General features: G+C 36.6%; 1 protein-coding gene across 1 annotated transcript in view; it reads right to left on the bottom strand.

The window, feature by feature from the left end:
• TAF4B (TATA-box binding protein associated factor 4b) overlaps nucleotides 1-27170 on the bottom strand; it is a 204762-nt gene that overhangs the window by 35747 nt on the left and 141845 nt on the right. The gene's annotated exons all lie outside the window — the stretch shown is intronic.

Raw genomic sequence — 27170 nt, 5'->3', positions numbered from 1 at the left:
TAAACCCATATCAATGGAAATCAAGCAATAATTCTTCACCACCTCTATTCTCATTCTACGGTTATCAAGCAAAAAATAGTCTTTTATTCCTCTCTTCTTCTAACCACTGCTCCAGCACTAGGGCCATGCTGTTTTGGGTGACTTTTTCCTTTAAGGCTGACTTTGATATTCCTTTAGCCTTCTACTTGCTTCTATTACAACTCCCACCTAAAATCTCAGAGAACACTAAAATAGTGGTTTAGTAGAAGTCAAGATGGCAGTGGGAAAAGGGCTACATTTGGAGTCAAGGGCACTTGGGTTCCAATTCTAGCTGGGTTATTCACTACCCGTGTGTCTTTAGGTGTGTCACAAACCTCAAAGGTCTAAAGCTTTTTCATCTGTAAAATGTGGGGTCTTATTAAATGTCATGCACAGTCCCCTTACAATTAGAAATCTCTGCTCTTAGGTAAATATATGTTTGGATTCAAATGTCTTAAGAATCATGCTAAGAAATACATTTTTCTTTAAACGGCTTATGTAGCAGAGAGCCAGATAGATCATAGAGCTAGGTATATTATAGCAATATTCTGTCACTGAGCCAACCTGAGCAGTCAACCTGACATTTGATGTTGCTTAAATGTAACCTTTCTATTACTATGACATTCTATGTGGTTAACAACTTAAAACAATAGCTTAGGCAATTCTTTAAATACATATAATCCTAAGGCCATACTTCTTACATTTAAAGAATTTTTTTTCATCTCCCAAGTTCTGTAAATTGATTTCTCACTCAGTGTTTAACTATGGTATCAAGAATACACCACAAATGTTCTGCATTTTGCAACAAGAAACTACTCACAACATTTCTTTATATGGTCTGGGCCCAAAATGCCTCATTGATACCCAGATTCTGTCTTTGTAGGAAACAAAAACCCTGTTCCTCTAGGAGCTCTAAAGCCAGTGTGAAGAGTGGGATGGCCAACTATTCCCATAAATTATCAAGTCAATAAAGAATTATGTAAGTACTACCTGTTCTCCAGGAATTATAATCTAGTAGAATGCATACAAATATGGTTAAAAGTAGAATGTAACAATATGAGGAGTATACTCAGAAGGGAAAGAGTGAGAAATCAGAGAATTCACACAGGTGGAATGTTTACTGGGCCTCAAAAAAAAAATTTTTTTTAATTAAAAAATTAGAACAGTTAGGGGCGGGGCAGCTAGATGGAGCAGTGGATAGAGCACCGGCCCAGGAATCAGGAGTACCTGAGTTCAAATCCGGCCTCAGACACTTAACACTTACTAGCTGTGTGACCCTGGGCAAGTCACTTAACCCCAATTGCCGCACTAAAAAAAAAAAAAAAAAAAGAACAGTTAGGGGCAGCTAGGTGGCACAGTGGATACAGCACTGGCCCTGGATTCAGGAGGACCTGAGTTCAAGTCCAGCCTCAGATACTTAACACTTACTAGCTGTGTGACCCTTGGCAAGTCACTTAACCCCAATTGCCTCATTTAAAAAAAAAAAAGAGAAGTTTCTATAGGCAAACAGGAGGAAAGAATCATCCTAGACAGTGGAGGATGGTCTTCTGTACAAATGCTGAATAAGTAAGACAAAAAACAGTATTCTAGTATGGCTTTGAAAAACATATCATATGAAGGAAAGCAGAGTAAACTAAGGCAGTAACAGACAGAAACCAAACTATAAAGATCCTTTGGAGCAATTTTTATCCTATTGATAAAAGGGAGCCACTAAAGCTTTTGAGCAAGGGATTAACATACCCAGATCAGTGTCTGAGAAGATTATTAACCACAATGTGAAAGTTAAAATAAGACAAGGAGGTGTGTGACTGAAAGCAAGAATATATTGGTTTTAGAGGTTATTATAATACTCCAAGCAAGATATAATAGGGACATGAATTAGGGTGGAAGCACTATGAATGGAGAAATGTGAATCTATTCAAGATGTGGCTAAGAAAAAAAAAATGCCTTGGCAAATGACTGAATGTGGGGCATGACAGATGCAGGAATCAAAGTTGACAATGATATGTTCAATTTGGGTGAATGAAATTGGAAGCTGGTAGATGAGGCAGGTTTTGGGACCGTGGAAGAAAATTAACTATTTCCATTTTAATGTTAAAGAAAATAAAAACTGGTCTGAAGGGGCGGCTAGGTGGCTCAGTGGATAAAGCACCGGCCCTGGATTCAGTAGTTCCTGAGTTCAAATCTGGCCTCAGACACTTGACACTTACTAGCTGTGTGACCCTGGACAAGTCACTTAACCCCATTGCCCCGTTAAAAAAAAAAAAACACAAAAAACACAAAACTGGTCTGACACTCCAACTTTCAATCCCTCCTACAAAGTTGTTAGATTAACATTCTTTACCTTCACTATTCTTCATATCTTTCCATTGCACTAAAGCTGCCAATGGCTCCAGACTGAGTACCAAAGACCCAACTTCAAGGCTTTCTGTCCTTCCTTCTTCACCAGGCTGCACTCTGGATTTCTCTACTATTCCCCCAGAAAAAGATTCCTCCTGGAAGATCAACTCCAGACCCTTCAGCCCTTTCCTCTGAGTACAGGGCTCCCTTCAGAACCTCCATTTATTCTCCACATAGGATATCTTCATCTCCATTCCCCAATTTTGGCTTCTTTTTATATGTTGTCTTTCCCTATTAGAATAAAAGGTCCCCAAGAAGACCTACTGTGTCTGACAATGGAAAATCTCACCATTCAAGGGCCAGCTCAAATGTCACCTTCTGCCAGCTGGAAACGATCTCTCTCAATTCCATAAGACACTGTTTTGTCATTTGTCAACTGGTTAGTATTTGTGGTAAACTAATTTTTAAGTAGAGAACTGTCACTCTTTTTAAAATGAGCTACTTAAGGCCCTATATAAAATCTAATCCAAATCTACCTTTACAGTCCAACATCAACCAACTTTTCTTCATGTGCTCTACACGCCAAACAAACTAGAGTACCCAGCAACTCCGCATATATGTTCTGTATTTTCTTGCAGATGTCATTTCCCTACATATCAAATCAACAAGCATTTATTAAGTTTGGACTATCTCCCACTGTGCCAGGTGCTAGGGATATAAAGTCAAACATGCAAATGTTGCTGTCTTCAAGAGGCTTACATTCTATGAAAGCTGAAAACATGCACTTAAGTATATGCCAGATCTATACAGAGTAATTTTAGGGGGAGGGCACTAGCAGTTGGAGGAATCAGGAAAGGATTCATGTAGATGACATCTGAGGTAAGTCTTGAAGAGAACCAGGGATTCTGAGAGGTGAGGGTGAGGAAAACATGTAATCCAGGCACAGGGGAGATAGTTGGGAAGAGTATAGGGAGATGAGTAACACACACGTATGAATGAATCAAATATTTTTTTTAAAAAAACAACAAACCAGTAAGAACATCAATTTAGTTGGTGTAATGTCTAATACAGCTGAAAGGTAGCTTGGAGTTGAGTTAAGAAGGAATTCTAATGCCCAATATCAAAGTTCATTTTTAATCCTAGAGGTAACAGGGAACTGTAAGCATTTGTTGAGAAGGGAGGAGATACGGTCAGACCTCTGTTTTAAGAAAATCACTTTGACAGCTATATGGAGGATAGATTAGAGTTGATAGAAATCTGAGGCATGGAAACCAATTAGGAAATGGTGAATGGTGATGAAGGCATAAACTAGACTAGTAGCTATGTGAATGGAGAGAGAAGGGATTAGATGAGTAAGATGTTGTGGACATAGAATCAACCAGAACTGACAATTGATCAAATGAGAGGGGGTGAACAGGAGAAAGGAATGGAGGATGACACTGAAAGGCTGTGACTGGAGGGTACATGGCTGGGGGGAAATATGATGTAGTATTGAAGCTTAGATCCTACTTCATCTACTTTGAAACGTCCAACTGGGAGAAACTGGAGTTGATATGGAGCTCAGGAAAAGTACTAAAGCTGGATATTAAGAAATGTGAGTCATCCTAAAGAGATAATTAAACTCATAGGAGCAGATGAGGTCACCAAGTTAAGAGTTTAGAGAGAAAGAAGGAAAAAGCAATGGCATAATATACCCACAGTTAAGAAGTAGGAAATGAATGATGATTCAGTAAAGGAGGCTGAGAAAAAATGGCCAGAAAGGTAAGAGAAAAAACAAGAGAAAGCAAGACTATGTAAATCAATAGTGGAAGGAGTAACCAGAGGTCATTTGGGTTAAATGCTGCAGAGAGATCAAGTATGAGAACTAAGTAAAGGCCATAAGGGTTGACATTTAAGAGCTAAGTTATCTTATACCATATTCTATAATAAATTCAAAATGGACATATACCATAAGAGTCAGAAGAGAAATAGATCATAACTATGTGTAGATATATTCTTTTTTTTTTTTTTTGGCGGGGCAATGGGGGTTAAGTGACTTGCCCAGGGTCACACAGCTAGTAAGTGTTAAGTGTCTGAGGCCGGATTTAAACTCAGGTACTCCTGAATCCAGGGCCGATGCTTTAACCACTGCGCCATCTAGCTGCCCCTAGATATATTCTTAACAAATAAGAGACAGAGGCAATTACAGAAAATTAAATACATCATTTTTATCACATAAAACTGAAAAGCTACTAAAATAAGAAGAGAAGGAAGAAAACGAGAACAAAATTTTTATATCAAATTTCTTAGAAAATGGTTTGGTATCCAAGATTATATATAGACAACTAAAATACATACATATGCGTTACGTATACATGTATACATGTGTGTATATATTTAATATGCATACACACACAATTCCTCAATAGATAAGTAATCAAAGGCTATGATCAAAGAGTTCTCAAAAGAACTATAAGACATTTTTAAAAAACCATATGAGGGGCAGCTAGGTGGCCCAGTGGATAGAGCACCGGCCCTGGATTTAGGAGGACCTAAGTTCAAATCCAGCCTCAGACACTTATCACTTACTAGCTGTGTGACCCTAGGCAAGTCACTTAACCCCAATTGCCCCCCCCAAAAAAAACCCCATATGAAAGGGGGCAGCCAGGTGGTGCACTGGATAAAGCACCAGTCCTGGATTCAGGAGGACCTGAGTTCAAATCTGGTTTCAGACACTTGACACTTACTAGCTATGTGAGTGACCCTGGACAAGTCACTTAACCCTCATTGTCGCCCCCCCCCCCAACCCAACCACGTGAAAGAATGGTGCAAATCATTAATAAGCGATTGAGGGAGAAATAGGATTAATGTTATTATGTGTATATATATGTGTGTGTATATATATCTATATGTATATGTATAGATATATATAGATATAACCTATATCAGATTACCTGCTGTCTAGGGGAGGGGGGGAGGGAGGGGAGGGAGGGAGGGAGAAAAATCTGAAAGTGTAAAGCATGTATAAACAAAAGTTGAGAACTATCTTTACATGTAACGGAAAAAATAAAATATCTCAAAAAAAAAAAAATAAGCGATTGAGGGGTTGGTTGGTTTCATCTTACCACCAGGATGATAAAAAAATAAGAATAGTCAATGTTGAACACAAGTGTAATGTTGGTAGAGCTGTGAATTTGTATAAGCATTTTGGAAAACAATTTAGAATTATGACCATAAAATAACTAAAATATGTCTATTCTTTTCAATTCAGAGATTCCATGACAAAGCACATATCCCAATGAGATTACTGATAAAAGAAAAGATCTATATATACTAAAATATATAAATATTTTAGTACTTTTTGTACTGCCTGGAAAAGTTACCACTTTTTGTGATAAGTAGAAACAAAGTAGATGCCCACTGATTGAGGAATGACTAAAGAAACTGTGGCATATGAACATAATGGAATATTGTTATACTGTAAGAAACCACAAATCTGATGAATACAGAGAAGCATGAAAAGGTTAACATGAATTGATCTAGAGTGAAGTAAGGAGATCTGAGATAACAATATACAAAATGAACAAAATAATATAAAAGAACCACCACCCCAAAAGATTAAAAAATGAATGTTGCAAAATAACAAAGAGTAAGCATGTTTTAAAAATGAAATATGAGAAGGCATGTCCCGTCAGCCCTCCCCCCATTCTCTTCCAGAAGTGTGAAGTCCATGAGTATGGAACACTGGTTATATTTTTGAAATTTGTTGGTATATTGATACTTTTTTCTTTCTTTTGTAGGTTAATTCTGGAGGAGAAAAGTGAAAGATTACTAGGGTCAGTTTAGGCAATGTAAAATCAAAATAATTCAATTAAAACTTATTTAAAAAAAATTAACTTAAGAAGAGATAGTTGGTAAATGTTAAGGTGTGAAGCCAAACCACAAAGGGGTAAGAAGTAAGTCTGAACACTTTGGCAGCTGTATAGAGGACAGAATGGAGCTGGGAAAGACTAATGAAGAGACTGAGTCTATTAGAATGGTTCAAGTGAATTGTGATGAGAGCTATTCAAATTCCCTTCCATGTGACAAGTCTTCAAAAATACTTTGACAGCCATCAAATTCTCAAGCTTTCTCTTCCTCAGTTTAAACAAATCTAATCATTTTAATCAGGGTTGGGGTTTGGGTTTTTTTAACATTTATTATGTGCCTACTATGTACCAGGTACTATCTGGGAATACCAAGAAAAGCAAAAAATGGTCTGCTCTCAAGGAGCAAACAGGTGCTCTTGTTCAAACACAGTTGCTTACCTGTTGTCACCTCCGTTTTATTGAGACATCATGTAAGTAGCTATGTTCAAACAAGATCTACAAGATAAATTGCAGGTATCTCTTTTTGGAGTTATTAATGCTTGTCTGTGGATTTTCCAAAAATGTAGTAAACAAAACTGAATACAATACTCCATATGTTTGAAGTACAGTATTCTATACTCTATATAATTAAACCACAGTAGCAAAATTATTAATTACTCTTCATTCTGGGCATTATGCTTTCTTAATGCAGGCTAACATGGCATTAGGCTTTTACACCACTGATGCACACTAAGTTTGCAGTCCATTAAGACCCTCATTCTGTGAAACTACTATTTTGTATATATGTATGTGGCAGATTGGGGGGGGGAGTATTGTGTATAATTTTATATCTATCCCTATTAAATTTCATCTTATTAGATTTGATCCATCATTTTAACTTGACAAAATCTTTTTGAATTTTGACCATAAAACAATGTGTTAGTTATCCCTAAAAGCTTTGTATCAATTGCAAGTTGACAAGCATGCCATTGAGCCTTTCATTCAAGGAACTGATAAAATTTTTAAAAGGTTGAACACAGGGACAAGGTCAGATCTCTAGGGTACTTCACAACAGTATTAATCTGGAATTGGGTTAAAACTTTTCCCTTAATATGGTTTGCATAAAACCTGAGTGTGGCCTAATAATCAATGTTATTTTTCAATACATACTGACGTATTTTTGTTTTCAAAGAGATTTTATTTTAGGGTTGCAGCCTCTATATTTAAACCAATGCAGTGTCAATTTAATGCAAGTATTAGTTCTATATAAGTTGCTTCAGACCCCACCACATACATTGAAAGATGTCAGTTGGAAGAAATCTACCTTCAAAGCCCTTAATATCTTGAGGAGCTCAACTAATATGTTTCAAAGAGATTTTATTCCTTTCATTGGGCTAGGTGGTCTTTTTAAGAGTCTTTCCAGCTATAAATATATGCTTCTCTAACAATTCTACCATTTTTATATTGATAACTCTTATTTTAGAATTAAATTCAAAGATTATATTTTAAACTTTGCTTTTAAAATAGATTTACTGTCATATAATTTTGAAGGCTGGGAAATGTGTCTGAAGACGGAATTCGGGTTCGGCAATGCTAATTTTAGAAACTTGTGATGTTTTCAGCTTACTTGTCTTAAGTTATAGGTCCTAATAACATTCAAATGCTGACATTTACTTTAATTTTTTCCTTTGGATATTATGGCTGTCAAGTCAAATGAAGCTGGTTTGAGTTTAGTTGTATTTTACTATATCCAAATATAGGACAGAACATCACCACCACACACAGGAAAAATATTGTTAGAAATCATGAATTGCTGTGGGTTCTTTTTGGCACCATTTATTTCATTGTTCAATTTAATTCAATTCAAATGAACACTTAGCATTGTACTATTGTACTCCTCCCTCCCCCTCCCCCCAGCACTGGATAGATGTTTTAGCAATTAAAAATGAGTAGGAATAAAAAACCTTGGGGCAGCTAGGTGGAGCAGTGGATAAAGCACCAACCATGGATTCAGGAGGACCTGAGTTCAAATGCAGCCTCAAACACTTGACACTTACTAGCTATGTGACCCTGGGCAAGTCACACAGCTAGTGTGAGGCAACTGCCTCACCAAAAAAACAAAACAAAACGAAACGAAACAAAAACCCTAGTCTCTGGCCTCCACAAGTTTATAATCTAATGTATCTCCCCTCTCTGAAAAAAATTAAATTCTCTGTTTAGAGCTGTAGCTTATGGCAAAAAAAAAAGGGGGGGGCGGGGAGAAACAACCACTAGTGGACTGATCAAAGGTACTACTTATAAAATTAGTATTCATAAAATACTAATCAGAAAAGTTCAGTTTAACTTTTATCCCAACCTGTAACAGAGAATAGTTGCAAGAACAAGCCTAATTCTAAATGATTCATTACCATTTTGTATTCATAAAAATTGACAATAATTTAATGATAAACAATATAGATACACAATATAGAATAAGCCTAGTAATGGCCTTCTGCAAAACTCATTTCATGATAGTCACTCCTCTTCTCTTATTCTTATTAGTTGCTTGTTAAGTCCCCTCAGTAAGAGATATGTCAATGACTATGAATCTAAATAATTATAATCTAATCCTACATAGAGGATGGAAAATTATAGAAAATAAAAGAATCATTTAAAAAATTATCTTATGTTTGCAAAATAAACAAATCTTCATTTTTATTAAGTGCTTACTACTTGCAAGGAACTATGCAAAGTACTGAGAATACAAAAATACTGAGAATACAAAAGACAAAAGGAAAGAATCCCTCTCATCATCTATCTTATATTCCACTGGTCTTTTTAATGCTATATACAAGTGTTAAATCTTCTTAGGCCTGTGTATGTTGAATTGTTTTGTTTTTTGTTAACTATGTTTAATTTTTTTTTTAATTATGGACTTCGACACCAAAAAAAGAGCATTTTAACTCAAACAGTAGAACATACTATATGAAACAGAGTCTCCTCTTTTAATTTCCCTTGCTTTTTTTTTTTAATTTTAAAGTGAGGCAATTGGGGTTAAGTGACTTGCCCAGGGTCACACAGCTAGTAAGTGTTAAGTGTCTGAGACCAGATTTGAACTCAGGTACTCCTGAATCCAGGGCTGGTGCTCTATCCACTGCGCCACCTAGCTGCCCCAATTTCCCTTGCTTTTTAAAAACGTATATAGAAAATGCCACATTGTTATTTTCAAAATTTTCCTACATGGCTGTACTTCTTTTTTAGCTTCCTTCAGTTATTACTTAGTATAGTGCTTTGTACATAGTAAGCACTAAATTAATGCTTTATTAATTCATTCACAATGAACTTTGGACCATGTCCAAAGAAATATATCTTTTTGCACCTTGAATCCAGATTTCTGTCATCACGGGTCCTTTAGAAACATGGTTGTTCATAGCCATGATCAAAATACTCAAGTCTTTACAAGTTGTTTCTCTTTAAAGCGATACTGTCCTTCTCTAAGTTGCTTTCCTGGTTCTGCTTACATCAAGCACTCTATCAATTCCTATTCCCAGGATTCTCTGATGTTGCCTTTCTCATAATTTCTTATTGTACAATGATATTCCATTATATTCACATAATACCATTTGTTCATACTTTCCAAATGATGGGCAGGCACCCCCTTAGATTCCAGCTGTTATTTCCTTTTATTTATTTACCTATTCATCCATCCATCTACCCATTCACTTATTTATTTACTTATTTGTTTGCTTGCTTGTTTGGTTGTTTATTTATTTAAAGTTTTGAATTCCAAATTCTATCCCTCTCTCATTCCCTCCCCTCCCCCCTTCCCAAGGTTGCAAGCAATCAGTATAGGTTATACATGTGCAATTATGTAAAACATTACCATCAGTCATCCTATACAAAAAGACTCAAGTTAAAAAAAGAGAAAGTGCAAAATAGCATGCTTCAATTTGTGTTCAATCAACATCAGTTCTTTTCTCTGGAGGTGGATAGTATGCTTCAACATCAGTCCCCTGGGATTGTCTTGGATCACTGCACTGCTGAGAGTAGTCAAATCATTCACAATTGCTCATAGAACAATAATGCTGTCACTATGCACAATGCTCTCCTGGTTCTGCTCTCTTCAGCATACATCAGTTCACGTGAGTCTTGCCAGGTTTTTCTGAAATCATCCTGCTTGTCATTTCTTACAGCACAATATTCCATTACAATCATATACTATAGTCTGTCTTATTTCCTTTTAATCCTTTTTTTAGAAGCAGGAAATGTGTTTTTGCATTCCATTATTCTCTCCTGAGTACTACTATACCTTTTTTTTTTTTTTTTTTTTTGCTGGGCAATGGGGGTTAAGTGACTTGCCCAGGGTCACACAGCTAGTAAGTGTCAAGTGTCTGAGGCCGGATTTGAACTCAGGTACTCCTGAATTCAGGGCCGGTGCTTTACCACTGCGCCATCCAGCTGCCCCCACTACTATACCTTTTAACCTTTCCCTCTACTTATTTCCTTGTTTGTTTGGTGTAATATAGACAAACTCTGTATGTGTGCATTTTCAATCCCTTGTCCAGTTAACATGTGAACAACCATTTTAAGAAAGTCCAAATTAAGCAGCACCAAGGCAAAATAAAATGGAAAACATTCTATTATCTTCCTTACAGTAGGATAAAGAAATTACAACAAATTATCACGATGATTCTAGGGGACCGTATCGCACTCAGCATAGACAGAATTCAATCTAGATAGCTATTAATACCTCAGCATTACTCTCTGGAATAAAGGAGGACAAATCTTAACAAGTGAAGAATAAAACAACTCACTTCTCTCTCCCAAATCCATTTAGTAGAGTGCCATATAACCAGTAATTGCTTAATAATGATTTTTTTCTAATACTGTTTTTAATCTGGTGATTCTTTTCCTGCTGCACTCAATTCATTCTTCCGCTTATCCCCATGGATGAGAATCACAAAGTATCTGCTTCCAGAGAATAAAGGCTTGCATTCTATCTACCCAAAGAGTTATTTTGGTTAGCAAATGATTGCTATTTTAATCAAAAAGCAGGAAGCTAATACTGTAATCACAATATAGTTTTGATTTATATATTGTGAATATATTCAACTACTTCATGTTATTTAAATATAGGAATTTTATATTCAATTGAATAATTTAATCTTCTCAGGAGGCTTCATTATTTATGTTAGTAAAAAAGCACTTAAAATAAAATTACAGGCTGACACTTTGTTAATTTGTACCTTTATATTTCAGAAGTAGATTTTATACTTATTCATGTCATTCCTCTTGATATAATGAGCTTAGAAGGAAACTTATTTTGATATGTTCCAAATATAAGGTACAGGCAGCTCTAATTATCTCTAATTAATAACCTCTAAAATTCTTTGCTAAGGGTGAAAAACAGATTTGTCCATTTTCTGAGTAACTCAAACTCTTCAACTCAACTAGAGCTAAAAGAGTTGAAAACTACTTGTGCACTACATTCCAGATACCTGGAAAGAATTGTCTATTCACGCTAGGCCTACTTCTTCACCTCCAGAGTACTTCCCAGTCCCTTAGCAGACTTCTACTCTACTGAAACTTCTCTCTCAAAGACTATCAATGACCTTTTAAGTGTTAAATGTTACAGCTTTTACCCAGTCCTCTTTCTGCTAGCTCTCCCTGCAGCTTCTGAGGTTATCAACTCTTGTTCCCTCTCTTTAGTGACCTGGGTAACTAGCAAGCCCAGGACATCATCACCTTATAGTAACAATAGTGTAATATTCTTCTAACTGGTCTCTCACTTCTCCAATCTTGCCTTCAAAAACCTGTCAAAATAATCTTTGTTTTGTTTTGCGGGACAATTGGGATTAAGTGACTTGCCATGACATAGCTAGTAAGTATTAAGTGTCTGAGGCCAAATTTGAACTCAGGTCCTCCTGAATCCAGGGCCGGTGCTCTATCCAATGCGCCACCTAGCTGCCCCCTGTCAAAATAATCTTATTAAATAAAGCAAAGTCTCAGCATGTCAAATCATGCATCTCAAATCTTCTGGGGCTGCCTATTGCCTCTGATAAAACACAAACTCCTTATTTTCTGGCATCTAAAGCCCATCAAAGTCTGCCTCCACAAAAACCTTTATAGATTTATTTCCTATTAGTCCCCACACACAAAGTATGGGCAGACAAATTGACAAATTAACTGTTCTTGAAATTTGACACTCTCTCTCATCTTAATTGTTCCTGGGTTGTCCCAAATTTTTAGAATGCAGCATTCCCCAGCTATCAACCTTTCTCTCTTTCTCTCTCCACCCTAAAAAGCCCTACTTCCTCACTTCCTCAGAATCTTTTTCTTTTAATCAAGGCTTAGCACAGATGATAATTACAACACAAAGCCTTCCCCCTCAGCTCACAGCTATTTTAATTACCTAGTATTTATTTCTGCAATTAGAATGTATGCCTTAGAATATTTGCCTCTTGAAGGCAAGGAATGTTTTACTTTTGTTTGCATATCCTAGACACATAGCAGGCACTTACATTTTCTAATTGAAAGCTGCCATCCAATCACCAACACAAAAGTGCAGTCAGAACTCAGAAGACTAAAAGAGTTGGATTAAACTGGGGTAGGGCTGCCAGCTGGACCAAAACAAAGCTCTTAGCAACTGTATAAATGTTTGCAGAATCCTCATTAATTTTCAAAACTGTCCATAATCAGCCTTTTATGTGCAGCATAGAATGATTTGGAGACCTATTTTGACATTTTCCTAAGTGTTAAACTGAAAACATTTTCCTCCCTTATAGCCAATGTTGTTGCTCTGTGCCAGGGTAACATGGAAAAAACTGTGGTTAGTACCTAGATCAGGTGAGTCTGAAGGAGGGCAGAGAAAGAGGTGAAGCAGCAAAATTATGACATTTCTTGACCAAGAGCTAAACAAATTAAAAAGTATGCTCCTGGGGGGCAGCTAGGTGACGCAGTGGATAGAGCACCGGCCCTGGAGTCAGGAGTACCTGAGTTCAAATCCGGCCTCAAATACTTAACACTTACTAGCTGTGTGACCCTGGGCAAGTCACTTAACCCCAATTGCCTCACTAAAAAAAAAAAAAAAAGTATGCTCTTAATAATGGCAATAGCAGAGTTCTATAGTCACTAGTTGTTTGTAAGGATTCTGACTTTAAACAATTCCATTCAACCTTTTGAAAAAAAGCTTCTTTAAGAAAGAAAATATATTTTATAAATGACTTTTCTAAAAAGCAGGCTTTTGGGGCAGCTAGATGGTGCAGTGGATAGAGCACCGGCCCTGGAGTTGGGAGGACCTGAGTTCAAATCCAGCCCCAGACACTGAATACTTGCTGGCTGTGTGACCCTGGGCAAGTCACTTAACCCCAATTGCCTCACCCCCCCAAAAAAAAGCAGGCTTTTCCCCCCTTTTGGATTATATGCTCATTCCAATAAATTTATATCAGACAAAACATACTTGTGGTCCATATCTGGATGAAAAGCAAGCCTTCAATCCTAGGGAACAGAACATCATGAAAGAACATAGCCGAATGCAACATCACTAATATCATATAAAAGTAAGAGAATGTGGGAAAGAGAACAAGAGGAAAAAGAGTCCTTTTAAAAATGTTGCCTGATGAAATTACAATCAGTGGAAGAAAAACTCAAGTACAAAGGAGCAAGAGAGTACACAACATGCTAAAGCAATAAAAATATACACAATGAAAGGTTTCTCCAATTCTTATTTGGGGAAAGTATAAGCCCCACCCCCAAAGCATGCATTTAATCTTCATAAAGAATGAATGTGAAAACTGGTGAATGAAAAAGTTTATGTATAGAACTTCTAAGAAAAAGTAAACTGTACTATTAGGAGTTCTATCAGATTTATGGTGATTTCAAGACAGGAATATTTCCAGTTCATATTAGCACAATCCAGAGTGCTGACATAACTTGTTTGCTCAATGAAAGTATGGCTGCAAGTTAAGGACTGGGAAAATTTTGTGCTGGACTACTGCCAAGGTTCTCTGATCATAAAATGTTTTTGTAACAACTCTTAAAAGATATTCAACTAATGAAGCATCAAACATGAAAGGCAATTTTGAGTGTTTGTATTCTACTTCACAAGTTGGTTACAGGATAGCTAAAAACATATACACAGAACAGAAGCACAAGCACAGGGCCAAAAAAGAGCCTGACAGACTTACAAAAGGGGTATCACAAGGATGAGGGCCCAGAAAGAGTTAAATCTTACAAAAGGTGCTTTAAAGAAAAATCTCTATGTTCATGGCTACTACTACCTGACTTTAAGTTACTCTCCCTCTATGTTCCTAAGTTTCCACATTTGGGCATGGGATTCAAATTATCTATGGCTCCTTTCATCTCTACTCTTTTTTTTTTTTAAATAATGAATATTTTTATTTAAAATTTTGAGTTCCAAATTCTATCCCTCCTTCCCTCTCTACCCCCTTCCTGAAGTTTTAAGCAATCAGATATAGGCTAAATGTGTGTGATTATGTAAAACATTACCACATTAATCATTTTATATAAGAAAACTTGAATAAAAGAAAAAAAAGAAAAATGAAAAATAATAATAGTGTGACTGTTAATATATTGGACAGAAAATGCAGAATTACTTGACTCCTTTATTTCTCAATCAAGAATGACAAAAAGAGTAGAACAAGACTGGTTAATATAAGAAAATTCTATTGCACTATTTGAACCTAAGCCCTTTGTGGCTGAGACACCAGACTTTTTGCTTTGGGACCAGATATGTTTAATGCTTAGCTCAGGACATTCATATTATGCTAACAAAATCTCTTCTGGGGAGCCAAAGATCAGAATATGGAGTTTTCTTCCATAATATATCTCAAGTAAATTATGTGTCTTACATAGAAACTGCCCACGTGTTGGCCTATCAGTTATTGTTTCCTTATTACTTTGTTTGAACTTTATGTAATAAAAACCTTACAGTGGTTTGCAGGAAGCAAACAACCTATTTTCTGACTCTTCCCTCTGTTGAACGATTTAATAAGCTTCTTTAAAAAAAAACTTCAGTTTTTCAGTTCTTGGTTTGGTTTTTGATGGACTGACACTTTTTGGTGTCAGAAGTGGGATCTCTAGTGGTTGACACAAGAAGCCCAACATTAATGCTAAGTAAGTCTCTGTGATCTCAGGGTCAAGCACAGAAGGACTGATGTATATGAGATCAATCTGCATGGTAAGAACCAAATGAGTAACTTTAGGAGTCAGGTGGAACACAATCATGTCTAGGGAACTGAGTGATACCTTGACCTGAAGAGTAACACTGAGTAGGGTCAGAATTAGCCTAGACCCTTTTATTGGCAAATTAGTAGTGCTCCTCTTCCTGATCCTATGTACCACAGTACACTAGGCTTTTCTACCCTCCATTATCCCTCGAAGTCTGTCCAACTTGATGTTCATTATTTCCATGATTCTATCTATCCATGTCATCATCTGCCCTCCCCTTTTCTTTTGCCTTTAATCTTTCCCAACATCAGAGTCTTTTCCAAAGAGTCCCATCTTCAACTTGGGTAGCCCAAGTATTTAAGCTTTACTTTCAGTATTTGATGTTCTAGTGAATTGCCTGAATTAATTTAAGTATTGACTGATTTGATCTCCTTGTCATCCGAGTCTTCAAAAATATTGCTTCTGTGGCGCTCAGCTTTCTTTATAGTTCAATTTTTACAGCCATACATTGTCACTAAAAAAACTATAGCTTTGACTATAAAGACCTTTGTTTTCAAAGTGATGCCTGGTTTGGGGATTTTTTTGGTTTTGCCTTGTTTTAGTATGGGGTCCAGATTTGTCATAGTTTTCCTTCCAAAGAACAAGCATCATTTAACTTCATGGCCACAGTTGCTATGTACAATGATTTTTCAGTCCAAAAATATAAAATCTGACACTGCTTCCTCCATTTTTTCTGCGTCTATTTGCCAGGAAGTGAGTGAACCAATTGGTCCATAATTTTAGTTTTTGTGATGTTAAGCTTCAAGTCAGGTTTTTTGTTTGTTTGTTTTTAAGGTAATTGGGGTTAAATGACTTGCCCAAGGTCACACAGCTAGTAAGTGTCAAGTGTCTGAGGCTGAATTTGAACTCAGGTCCTCCTGAATCCAGGGCCGGTGCTCTATTCACTTTTAAAGGGCAGCTAGGTGGCACAGTGGATTGAGTATCTAGCCTGGAGAGTTCAAATCAGGCTTCAGACACTTGCTGGTTGTGTGACCCTGGGAAGGTCATTTAACCCTGCTTGCCTCAGCTTGATAAATAACAGATATACTCTGAAGATTTCTGTAAATGCTGAAATATTTTATGAAAGAGATTAAGCATGTGATACTGCTACCTTAAATATCTGGAACTGAGCTAAGTGAAAGCCGTGGATTCTAAAATATGAGTTGCTAGCAATTACTAATGCTCCTTGGACTAAGACTATTCAATGATATCATTTGTGATTACAAATCCAGATTTGATTTAATTTTGTCTATAGGTATACAGACCTTAATTTAAAAAATACTTAGTATCTGGCATTAAAGCAATATACTTAGAAACTACATGAATAAGAATTAAAAGTATAGTTACAGCATACTGATTTTTCAATGTGATTAGTATTGAATGTCAAATTGATATGTGAAAGAAGTGATTTTCTATGCAAGTTGATTCAGGAATATATTTAACCAAATAGATATTATTTGACTACCAATAAGTTTTGTGTTATGGTTTTTAAATCCATAATTTTGCTTATGTTATTGTTAAGCTTCCATTAAAAAAAATAATTTCTGGGGAAATTATTGTACAAGAAATACTAAATTTGAAAAATGATACCCCGAGTGCAACGCACAATTTTATCATTGGAAAACACTGTCAATTATGTGTTGTTTTTTTTTAAAGTCAAATATTTAATTGAGTATATTTTGTTTTAAAATGAATAATTATTATTATTTACTATTTGGCAAAGTGCCACAAACCTTGTAAATATCTGTAATGTTCTTTCAGGACTTACCAGATTTTCAGTCCTGTGGATATTCAACTTTGGCAAGGTCAGCCTTGCTAAAAGAATGTCATAAAGTTCTAAAATAATGAAGCAGTCTAATAAGAAACTAGAATCTCTTACAGCTGAAGTAAAGGGCCTTAGAAAGTAGATTTTATAAAGATTAATTTTATTTGATACATTGTTTGGCCATGGCTTATGAAAATAATGAAAGTTCACCTGGAATAGGATGCATTATAGTTATTTTTTGAGCCAACTTAAATGTTGACAGATTCTATGTTTAAAGATTTTATTTATGATTTAGGGGTTAATATACAATACTTTCAGATACAGATATTTATCAGCCTAGAGTCAGTGCTTTTATAGCTTTTGAATGAACTATCATGTATTCACTATATGTATGAAACTCCAGAATGTGATTTTTTTCCCTAAATTTCTAATGATTAATTTATGCAGCAGGATGGATTTAAACTAGAAAGGATAAGATAAAGCCTTATATGAGCTTATTGTTAATTGCTATTGAAATGATATGAGAAAAATACTAACAACAATATCCATACCATGCTCTAAGCAGTGATTAGTGAAATGTGCTTATGTGGGGCAGCTAGGTGGCACAGTGGATAAAGCACTGGTCCCGGATTCAGGAGTACCTGAGTTCAAACCCAGCCTCAGACACTTGACATTTACTAGCTGTGTGACCCTGGGCAAGTCACTTAACCCCCACTGCCCCGCAAAAAAAGAGAAACGTGCTTATGTGAGGAAAAAAAATCTCTTAGGACTGTAATTTGATATTATTCTTAATTTTGGTTTCAGGTATGGTCACCTGAATTGTCACTAAACCATTCAAGGGAAATCTGTGTAGTAATCTGAGAAGTGCTATAGGTAGATGTCTGTACCTGGGAAGATTGAGAGGACAACCTTTGCAAATGTAATGGTAAGATCTTCTTACTCATTTTCTAAATGAGAAAGCTTCCAACCTAGGTAATTCTGAGCCTGGCCATGATACCCTGTGAATGATGTGGAACTTTGCTATATGATTAGCTGTTCCAAAATAAATGTTAACAATGATTCTCATCTGAAGCAAAACAGAACTAAGGATGCATTATTCTAATATGCTGATATCAGTTCAGTCCATGCCTTTAAAGAGATAGTCTTTTTTTTTTAAAAAGTAATAAACATTTTTTTATTTATAGTTTTGCATTCCAATTTTTATCCTTCTTTCCCCTCTCCCCTCCCTGAGACATAAGCAATCAGATACAGGTTATACATATAAAATTATATAAAATATTACCATATTAGTCATTTTGTATATATAAACTTGAATAAAAGAAAAAATGAAAGTGAAAAACAGCATTCTGTCAATATCAGTTTTTTCTTTGGAGGTGGATAGTATGTTTCATCAGTAGTACTTTGGGATTGTCTTAGATCATTGTATTACTGAGAATAGTTAAGTCTTTCACAGTTCTTCATCAAACAATATTTCTGTCTCTGTGCACAATGTTCTCTTGGTTCTGCTCACTTTACTGTACATCAGTTCATACAAGTCTTTCCAGGCCTTTCTGAAATCATCCTGCTTGTTATTTCTCATACCACAATAATATTCCATTAAAACGATGTACCATACTTTGTTTAACCATTCCCCAATTGATAGGCATTCCTTTGATTTCCAATTCTTAGCCAACACAAAAAGAACTATGAATATTTTTCTATAAATAGGTCTTTTTCTCTTTTGGGGGACGTCTTTGGGATATAAACCTAGCAGTGGTATTGCTGGATCAAAGGGTATGCACAGTTCTATAACCCTTTGGGTATGGGTTCAAATTGCTCTCCAGAATGGTTGGATCTTTTCACAACTCCACTGACAGCGGATTAGTGTTCCAGATTAACCACATCACCTCCAACATCTGACATTTTCTGTTTTTGTTTTATTTTCCAGAAGAGATAATCTTGATATTATTATAACCATGTTCCTCCTTTTTCTTTTCAGAGCTAATTTCTATAATTAGAGCTGATAAGAGTAAATTTTTAGCTAAATGATGAATCTATGATGTGAATACTTGATATCTTTGAGCTACTATAGTAAAGATCTTACTGTTTTAATTTTTCTATTCTGAATTGGTGGTCACTATTAGCTATATATTCAGTTAAAGATTAGGTTCTGACTTGTTATTTTACGAACTTTCTTTGAAACCTTAACCTAGCTTTGTTTCTACAATTGTGCTTCTACTAGTATAGGTATGCTGTGTTTTTAAAAGCTAATAGGAGGGGCAGCTAGGTGGCACAGTAGATAGAACACTGGCCCTGGAGTCAGGAGGATTTGAGTTCAAATTCAGCCTCAGACGCTTGACACTTACTAGCTGTGTGACCTTGGGCAAGTCATTTAACCCGTATTGCCCAAACAAAAAACAAAAAAAAAACAAAAAAAAGCTAATAGTGGGGCAGCTAGATGGCACAGTGGATAAAGCACCAGCCCTGGATTCAGGAGGTCCCGAGTTCAAATTCGACCTCAGACGCTTGACACTTACTAGCTGTGTGACTCTGGCCAAGTCACATAATCCTTCTTGCCCTGCAAAAAAAAAAATCTAATAGTGAAGAAACTGTAGGAAAACATTATTGCATTGTTTGAGCCTAGACCTGCATAGCTGAGAGAATAAACTTGTTGCTTAAGAGTTCATATCTATTTAATGCTTAACTCAAGACAATCAGGTGATTCTGAAATAAAATCCTTCCAGGAAATCTGAAGATTGAAGTAAGGAGTTTTCCTCCCCCCCACCCCCACCCCAAGTCCCCCACCCCCAATTATACTGCTCAAGTAACCTACACATCTTATCTGGAAACTGAGTACATGCTAGAAAATCAGCTGCTATTTCTCCATTCCTTTTAACTTTATATAAGTTACAGAGACTTGGGGGGAGTGGGATACTCCTTTTTAAGCTCTCCTCTTTGATACAGATAACTTGATAAATATTTTTTAGTTATGGGTGTTTTTTTCATCTGACCAATATTAGGTATATGAATTGAAGCTCAAAGTATGTGAAGGGGAGAAGTTCCTAAAATACCACTTAGTTGCTGTGAGTTCAAATTTCTTGCACAAATCAAATAACACTCTATAGTACTAAAAATCTGTAGATGTTAATTACAATGTGAATGTTGTTTAGGGAGTGAATAAGAAGAACTAGAAGAAATGTTAGGAGAAAGGCTAATCAATGTCCTTCCATTTTTAGAAAAGGAAGGGGAAATTACACAAAATATAAATCAGAAATCTTCAATTCAACATACATTTAGTAGGTACCTGATATATGTATGTTTGGAATTATATTACCCACAGATAATACAAGATGTTTTTTTAAAAAAAAGGATCAAATTCATCATAATCTTGGGGGTAGAGGAATAAATCAATCAACAAGCAATTATTAAGTATCTAATATGTGCCAGGCAATGAAACACATACAAAAACCATCAACAAATAATTGTTATTATTGCAGCAAATATTGCTATTATTGTAACAATTACTGTAGCACAAGTACTGCACTAGGTGCTTGGGACACAATTACAATGCCTCAAACAATCCTTTGCATTAGACTTATATATTAAATACATAAAAGTAAATACACAAAAACATACACAGGATAAATATAAAGTTAATAAATGCATGCACAAAATAGTTAAATACGAGATCATTTGGGAAGGAGAGCACTAGGAGGGGCAGTGCCAGGATCAAGAAAGATTTCATGCAGAAGATGGTAGGTAAGGTGTATCTTAATGAGACTCTATGAGGCAGAGGTAAGGAGGTAGTGCATTTCAGGCATGGATAGCCTGCGCAAAGATGTTGCAAAAGTAAAACTGATAGACCTTCACAACATATTGGATGTGGGGGAGAGGGTGTGTGTGTGTGTGTGTGTGTGTGTGTGTGTGTGTGTGTGTGTGCGCGCGCGCGCGTGAGAGAGAGAGAGAGGGAGAGAGAGGGGGGGAGAGGGGGGGGGAGGGGGAAAGGGAGAGGGAGGGAGAAAGGGAGATGAAGGACGACCCCCCCTTTTTTGGGGGGGCAGGACAATGAGGCTTAAGTGACTTGCCCAAGGTCACACAGCTAGTAAGTGTCAAGAGTCTGAGGCTGGATTTGAGGTCAGGTCCTCCTGAATCCAAGGCTAGTGCTTTATCCACTGTGCCACCTAGCTACCCCCAGATTTCATCTCAATAAAGAAAACCTTCCTAGCAATTGGAGCCATTCAAAGGTGAAAAGCATTATGTCTTAAGAAATACCAAGTTGCCTGTCCCTGAGATAAACGTGCAAGGATAATGTATCAAGTAGAAATGGGTATAAATGCCTTGCACAGGTCTTGTGCTTGTTGTCAACTAAAGCACCCAAGTCTTTATTAGATGAATATGACATGAATCACATGTATAGAAACATATTTAATCCCACTTCATTTTTTTGCTAAATATGGCCATAACAACTTACACTTAATAGGCAGTCCATAAACATGGATTGAATTGGTGACACTCATATGCTTTAAATGATAATAGAATGAGCTCCAGAAGAAATAACTTGAGTCTCTGAACTTTTCCAAACCCTGTGCTATACTTTTTAGATGACACACATAAAAAAAGGCTGAAATAAGATAGCAGTATGAAGTACCAGTTTTGAGAAAAATCAAATGTCTGTGAGATACCTAATGCTTTATCTATAACTAATGGAAATTCTGAGTATATGGTCTCCAGATGGTTTTAGTTTAGATGTAAAGTAAGATGTTAAGATAGTTTAAAAAAAAAAAGACCTTGCATGAATTAAAAAGCCATCTGTACTACTTAGATATTCTTTCTTTTAATCATCAATTTGTGAAAGTACTGTATCTATAAACTTACAAAATGATCTGTAATGAAAAATTATAGACTTTTTTTAATCTTGGAAAGAAAATTAGGACAAGGTATCATTTTTTTGTGGAAGGCTAAATGGAGGTCTGAAGCCAATTATATGTACCAAAAAGCCCAACTCTGCATGACCCCAATTCCTATTACTGGGACCGCCTTATAATCAAATAACCAGCATTCAATAAGCACCTACTATGTAATAAACACTGTGCTAGGCACTATGAATACAAAGATAGAATAAAGAACTGCCCATGCTCTCAAGGAGTTTGCATGCTAACAGGGGAAACAATATGCACAACATATATAGGTACATGCAAAACACTACATAGAAAGCAGATCCCTAGGTAACCTGGGGAGGGGAAAGGAACCTCATGCCTAAGATGGCATTTGCTTGAGTGGAGTCTTTCAGGCAACCAGATTACAAGAGATGAAAGGGAGAAAGAATATTCTAGGCATGAAGGTTAGCCAGTGCAAAGGTATGGCTAAAGCATGATAGCAAAAAAAGCCAAAATGGCTAGACAGCACAATGCAAGGAGAGGGAGTGGGAGGAGGTAAGATGGAATGGAATAAGGCTAGAATGGAGCCAGAATACAGAGAGCTTTAAATACCAAACTAAGTACTCTAGATTTGATCCTAGAAGTAATAGGGAGTTACCTAGAAGTGACTGAATATGGGAATACCACGGTCAGATCTGTACAATAGGAAAATCATTTTGGCAGTTATATTACGAGAAGAAACTATGAGACAGGAAGGGACCCAAGAAAGAGGAATATCACAAAAACCGTAAGAGGTGAATATCCAGGAAAAGAAAGTCAAGTTAAATGCTGCAAGGAAGTTGTGAAGAATAAGAACTGAGAAAAGGCCACTGAATCTGACTATTGAGATCAATAGAAACTTTAGAGATGACAGTTTCAGTTGAATGATGTCATAAGTCAAAGGATTTAGAGGAAAGTGAAAGGAGAGGAAGGCAATGAGCATAGACAGTTTTCCCCAAAGAGTTTGGCTGAAAGACAGAAGAGAGATACAGGACATGGGAATCTTTAAGGATAGCGGAAGCCTGGATGTGTTGGTGGGTAGTAAGGAATGAATTAGTCAACAGGGAGAGACTGAAGATGAGAGAAACAGTATGATAGTGGGGAATGTGCTGAAGAACACAGGAAAGGATGGAACCTATTCATAAGAGACCAGACTGAAGGATGAAATACAGTAGGGGCTAATGTCAAAGGATTGTGAAATGAAGACAGGGGGAGGAAAGGGAGGTGGTCAGAGCAAATATTTGGTCTTGACTTTACTGGTATAGTAGAAAGTGAAATATTCAATTAAGAGGGTGGGGAGAAGGGATATTGGGGAAATGGGGGAGAGAGCTAAATAGAAAGTCTTGAACAGCCATTATGTGATGAATGGTATAGAGAATCAATAAGGGAGGAGTAAAAGGCAAGCCTTGATGAAATCAAGGTCTTCTCTAAGATGAAAGGTGAAAAACTGCAACTCATACTCTAATAAGAAAGTAGGAATCAGAATCAGTTGCTTAGATGAATGAGCAACTATCAATATGTTATAAGAAAAAAATGTTAGGCATTCATGGAGGAACCTAATTTCATGGGTAAGCTGACTCAATTTCTAGCAAGTTTGTGATGTAAAGTCTCTAAACATATACAACCTGAGCAGGGTGACACTTTTTACAAAAGTGTGTGTATATGTATATATGTATGTGTATGAATGTGTATATATAGATATATACATATATACACACGTATGTATATGTATAAATGTGCAATCGACTAACCTATCAGAATAAAAACTCTGAACATACTCCCTTTCTGTACACACATCAGCAGTTTCTGTCCAACATTCAGTAGTTGCCTAGAAGAACTAAATAGAGCAGTAATTGGGGAAGTGATTTGTCCAAGATCACGCAGCTAGTGTGTGTCAGAGGCTAGACTTGAAACTAGCTTTTGCTGGGTCCAAGAATAATCCACTACACTTAAATGTGAAGGAAATAACAATGAGGGTTAAGTGACTTGCCCAGGGTCACACAGCTAGTACGTGTCAAGTGTCTGAATCCAGATTTGAACTCGGGTCCTCCTGAATCCAGGGCTGGTGGGTGCTTTATCCATTGCACTACCTAGCTGCCCCAAGCTTTTCAAATCTTAAAAGTGCTCCAGAACTATAAGCTACTATTACAATGCTTAAGATGCCACTTAAGTAGCAGGAGGCCAAGGTACTTCAGTGGCAAAAACTAAGGTACTTGATTTGGCTCTTATATATTTGTGTTTGCTAGGAAAGACCAGAATTTCAAAGATACCTAAAAAGGTTTTGTTTTGATATGGACTGAAAGCCCATATCAAAGTTATCTACACTAAAATGACTCAGAGAGGAAGAAGTCTCATGTTCTCATTTAAAAACCAAAAAAGAATATATAGCCTTCTCTACCTGTCTGTCTTGAGGGTAGCCTTGATTTAAAAGAGTAAATTTCATATCATTGCTTATAACAAAATTTGCCAAGCTTGCAAATCAATTTTTATCACAACCTTGTACTCAGAGCGCATGGTTTTTTTTTTAACCTGTATTCTCAAGAAATGCTCACTGAGGAGCCACACCAAAAAACCCTTGATAAAACATGCAGATTCTTAGATTTATTAAACACATTTTGACATTTTAACTTTGTACCAAGTTTCTGACAAAAAAAAAATATCACTGAAGCCACAAATGGAAGCCACAGATCCCTACAGAGAGTAATTTTTAGTAACAGCTTAGTTTTTCTAACCATGTGAAATTGTTCACCCCATTTCAAAGGGAGTGAGGGGAAAAGGCAGAGGTAGGAGCAAATGGCTTTTTGGTGATGTTAAAGCCTCATGTTAAAAAACAATATAGGAGAGGCAGCTAGGTGGCTCAGTGGATAGAGTACTGGCCCTGGAGTCAGGAGTACCTAAGTTCAAATCCGGCCTCAGACACTTAATACTTACTAGCTGTGTGACCCTGAGCAAGTCACTTAACCCCAATTGCCTCACTAAAAACAAAACAAAAGAAAACAAAAAACCAGCAATATAGGGACAGCTAGGTGGCACAGTGGATAAAGCACTGGCCTTGGATTCAGGAGGGCCCGAGTTCAAATTCAGCCTCAGACACTGAAGGGAATAAAAACATGTAAGCAGCTAGGAAGATAAAAGGTATGTATAGAGTAGATGGAAGATACTTAGAGGAGAAGATATCAGCAACAGTAAGGACCAGGAAAAAGCCTTCTAGAATAAATGGGATTTAATCTAAATCTTGAAAGAAGCCAAGGAAACTAAGCAGTGAAGGGGATGAAGTAGAACATTCCTGGCATGAGGACAGCTAACACAAAGGTCTAGTGGAAGGAGGACAAGTGTTTTCTTCAAAGAACTTGAAGCAGGCCACAAAACACTATGGGCCAGCCCCTTCAGGGAAATACACAGTTAGAATTTGAAACTACGCCCAAAAGGCAATCAAATGGCATACCCTTTGACCCAAAGAGATTATAAAAAAGGGAAAAGGGCCCACATATCCTAGGGTCTCCAAAGCCTGGCCCTATCCTACCTCTCTAGCCTTATTCCATTACATCTGACCTCCTCCCCATCCCTGCAATGTGCTGTCCAGCCATTCTGGCTTTTTTGCTATCTTGCATCAACCATACCTTTTTGCACTGGCTAACCTCCATGCTTAGAATATTCTTTCTCCCTTTCATCTCTTGTAATCTGGTTGCCTGAAAGACTCCACTCAAGCAAACACCATTTTAGGCATGAGGCTTTTATTGACTTTCCTTTCCCCTCCCCAGCTTACCTAGGGAAACTATGGGGATGTCCATCAATTGGGGAATGGATGAAGAAGTTGTGGTATATGAATGTAATTGGAATACTACTGTGCTATAATAAACGATGAGCAGGCAGATTTCAGAGAAACCTTGGAAGGACTTACATGAACTAATGCTGAGTGAAGTGAGCAGAAGAACTAGGAGAACATCGTATATAGTAAGAGCAACATTGTGTGATAATCAATTATGAATGAATTAGCTCTTCTCAGCAATACAACGAACCAAGACAATTCCAAAGGACTCGTAATGGAACATGTTATTAAAAAATCCAGAGAAAGAACTGATAGAGTCTGAATGCAGATTAAAGCATACTATTTTCAATTTCCTTATTTTTTTCATGTTTTCCCCTCTTTTCATATGTTTTTTCCTTCACAATCTGATTAATATGGAAATGTTTTATATGATTGCATACATATAACCTTTATCAAACTGCTTACTGTTTTAGGGAGGAAGAGGATGAAAATTTTAAAACTCAAAAATAAACATTAGAAATTGTCTTTACATTGTAATTAGAAAAAAATACTTTTTTTTAAAAAGAGAGAGCTAGTCAAAAGATCAACCAAACATTCCATGAAGGGAAAAAAAATGAATAGAAAAGGGATTCATATTGCTCAAAATTTTAATAAGAAGTTAGAGGTACAGCATTTGTCTTAGATAGGTACTGTAGCTATGCCTGGAGGAGGAAAATAGCTTGAAACCCATGTAGCAGGTCTTAAAAAAATCTTTATGATTAATATTCTTACTATGCTATAGGACCACAAACCATGAGATACTCAGTCTCTGAAGATCCCAAAACACAGGTGACTCATAAGGCAATGGAGACACATGGTGAGTAGAAGTAAGCAGCAGAATATTAACAAAGACCAACCAACCAGAATTGGGAAGAGACTAAACAGGGTAGACTACAAAACACAGTGGAGAGTATTCCACAGAACAGGGACATTTAAATAACATTTTTGATACAATTTATGACTTTATAGCAATTAAGGAAAGGAAAAAAAAGGTATAATGTAACTATGATTGCATTATATTGATTTTTATCATGGCTCTAAACTCAGAATATTCTTTTAAGGAAATAGCATTGTGTTCTTTCTCTCACTTAGGGAGCTTGCCTACTCCCATACAAATGCCTCAGCTAGGTTCTGGGGATGTTTTGAAAATACATGAGTTTTAAGAAGTCAGTATCAGTCTGCTGAGGGGTCAGGGATAATTTTAAATAGTTGGGCATAAATGTGAATAAGAGAATTAAGAATATGTTTTGGAGGGGCAGCTAGGTGGCACAGTGGATATAGCACTGGCCCTGGAGTCAGGAGTAACTGAG

The sequence above is a fragment of the Dromiciops gliroides genome, chromosome 1 (genome assembly GCF_019393635.1).
Source record: "Dromiciops gliroides isolate mDroGli1 chromosome 1, mDroGli1.pri, whole genome shotgun sequence".
Lineage (NCBI taxonomy): Eukaryota > Metazoa > Chordata > Mammalia > Microbiotheria > Microbiotheriidae > Dromiciops > Dromiciops gliroides.
This window is presented reverse-complemented; position numbering and strand designations above follow the sequence as displayed.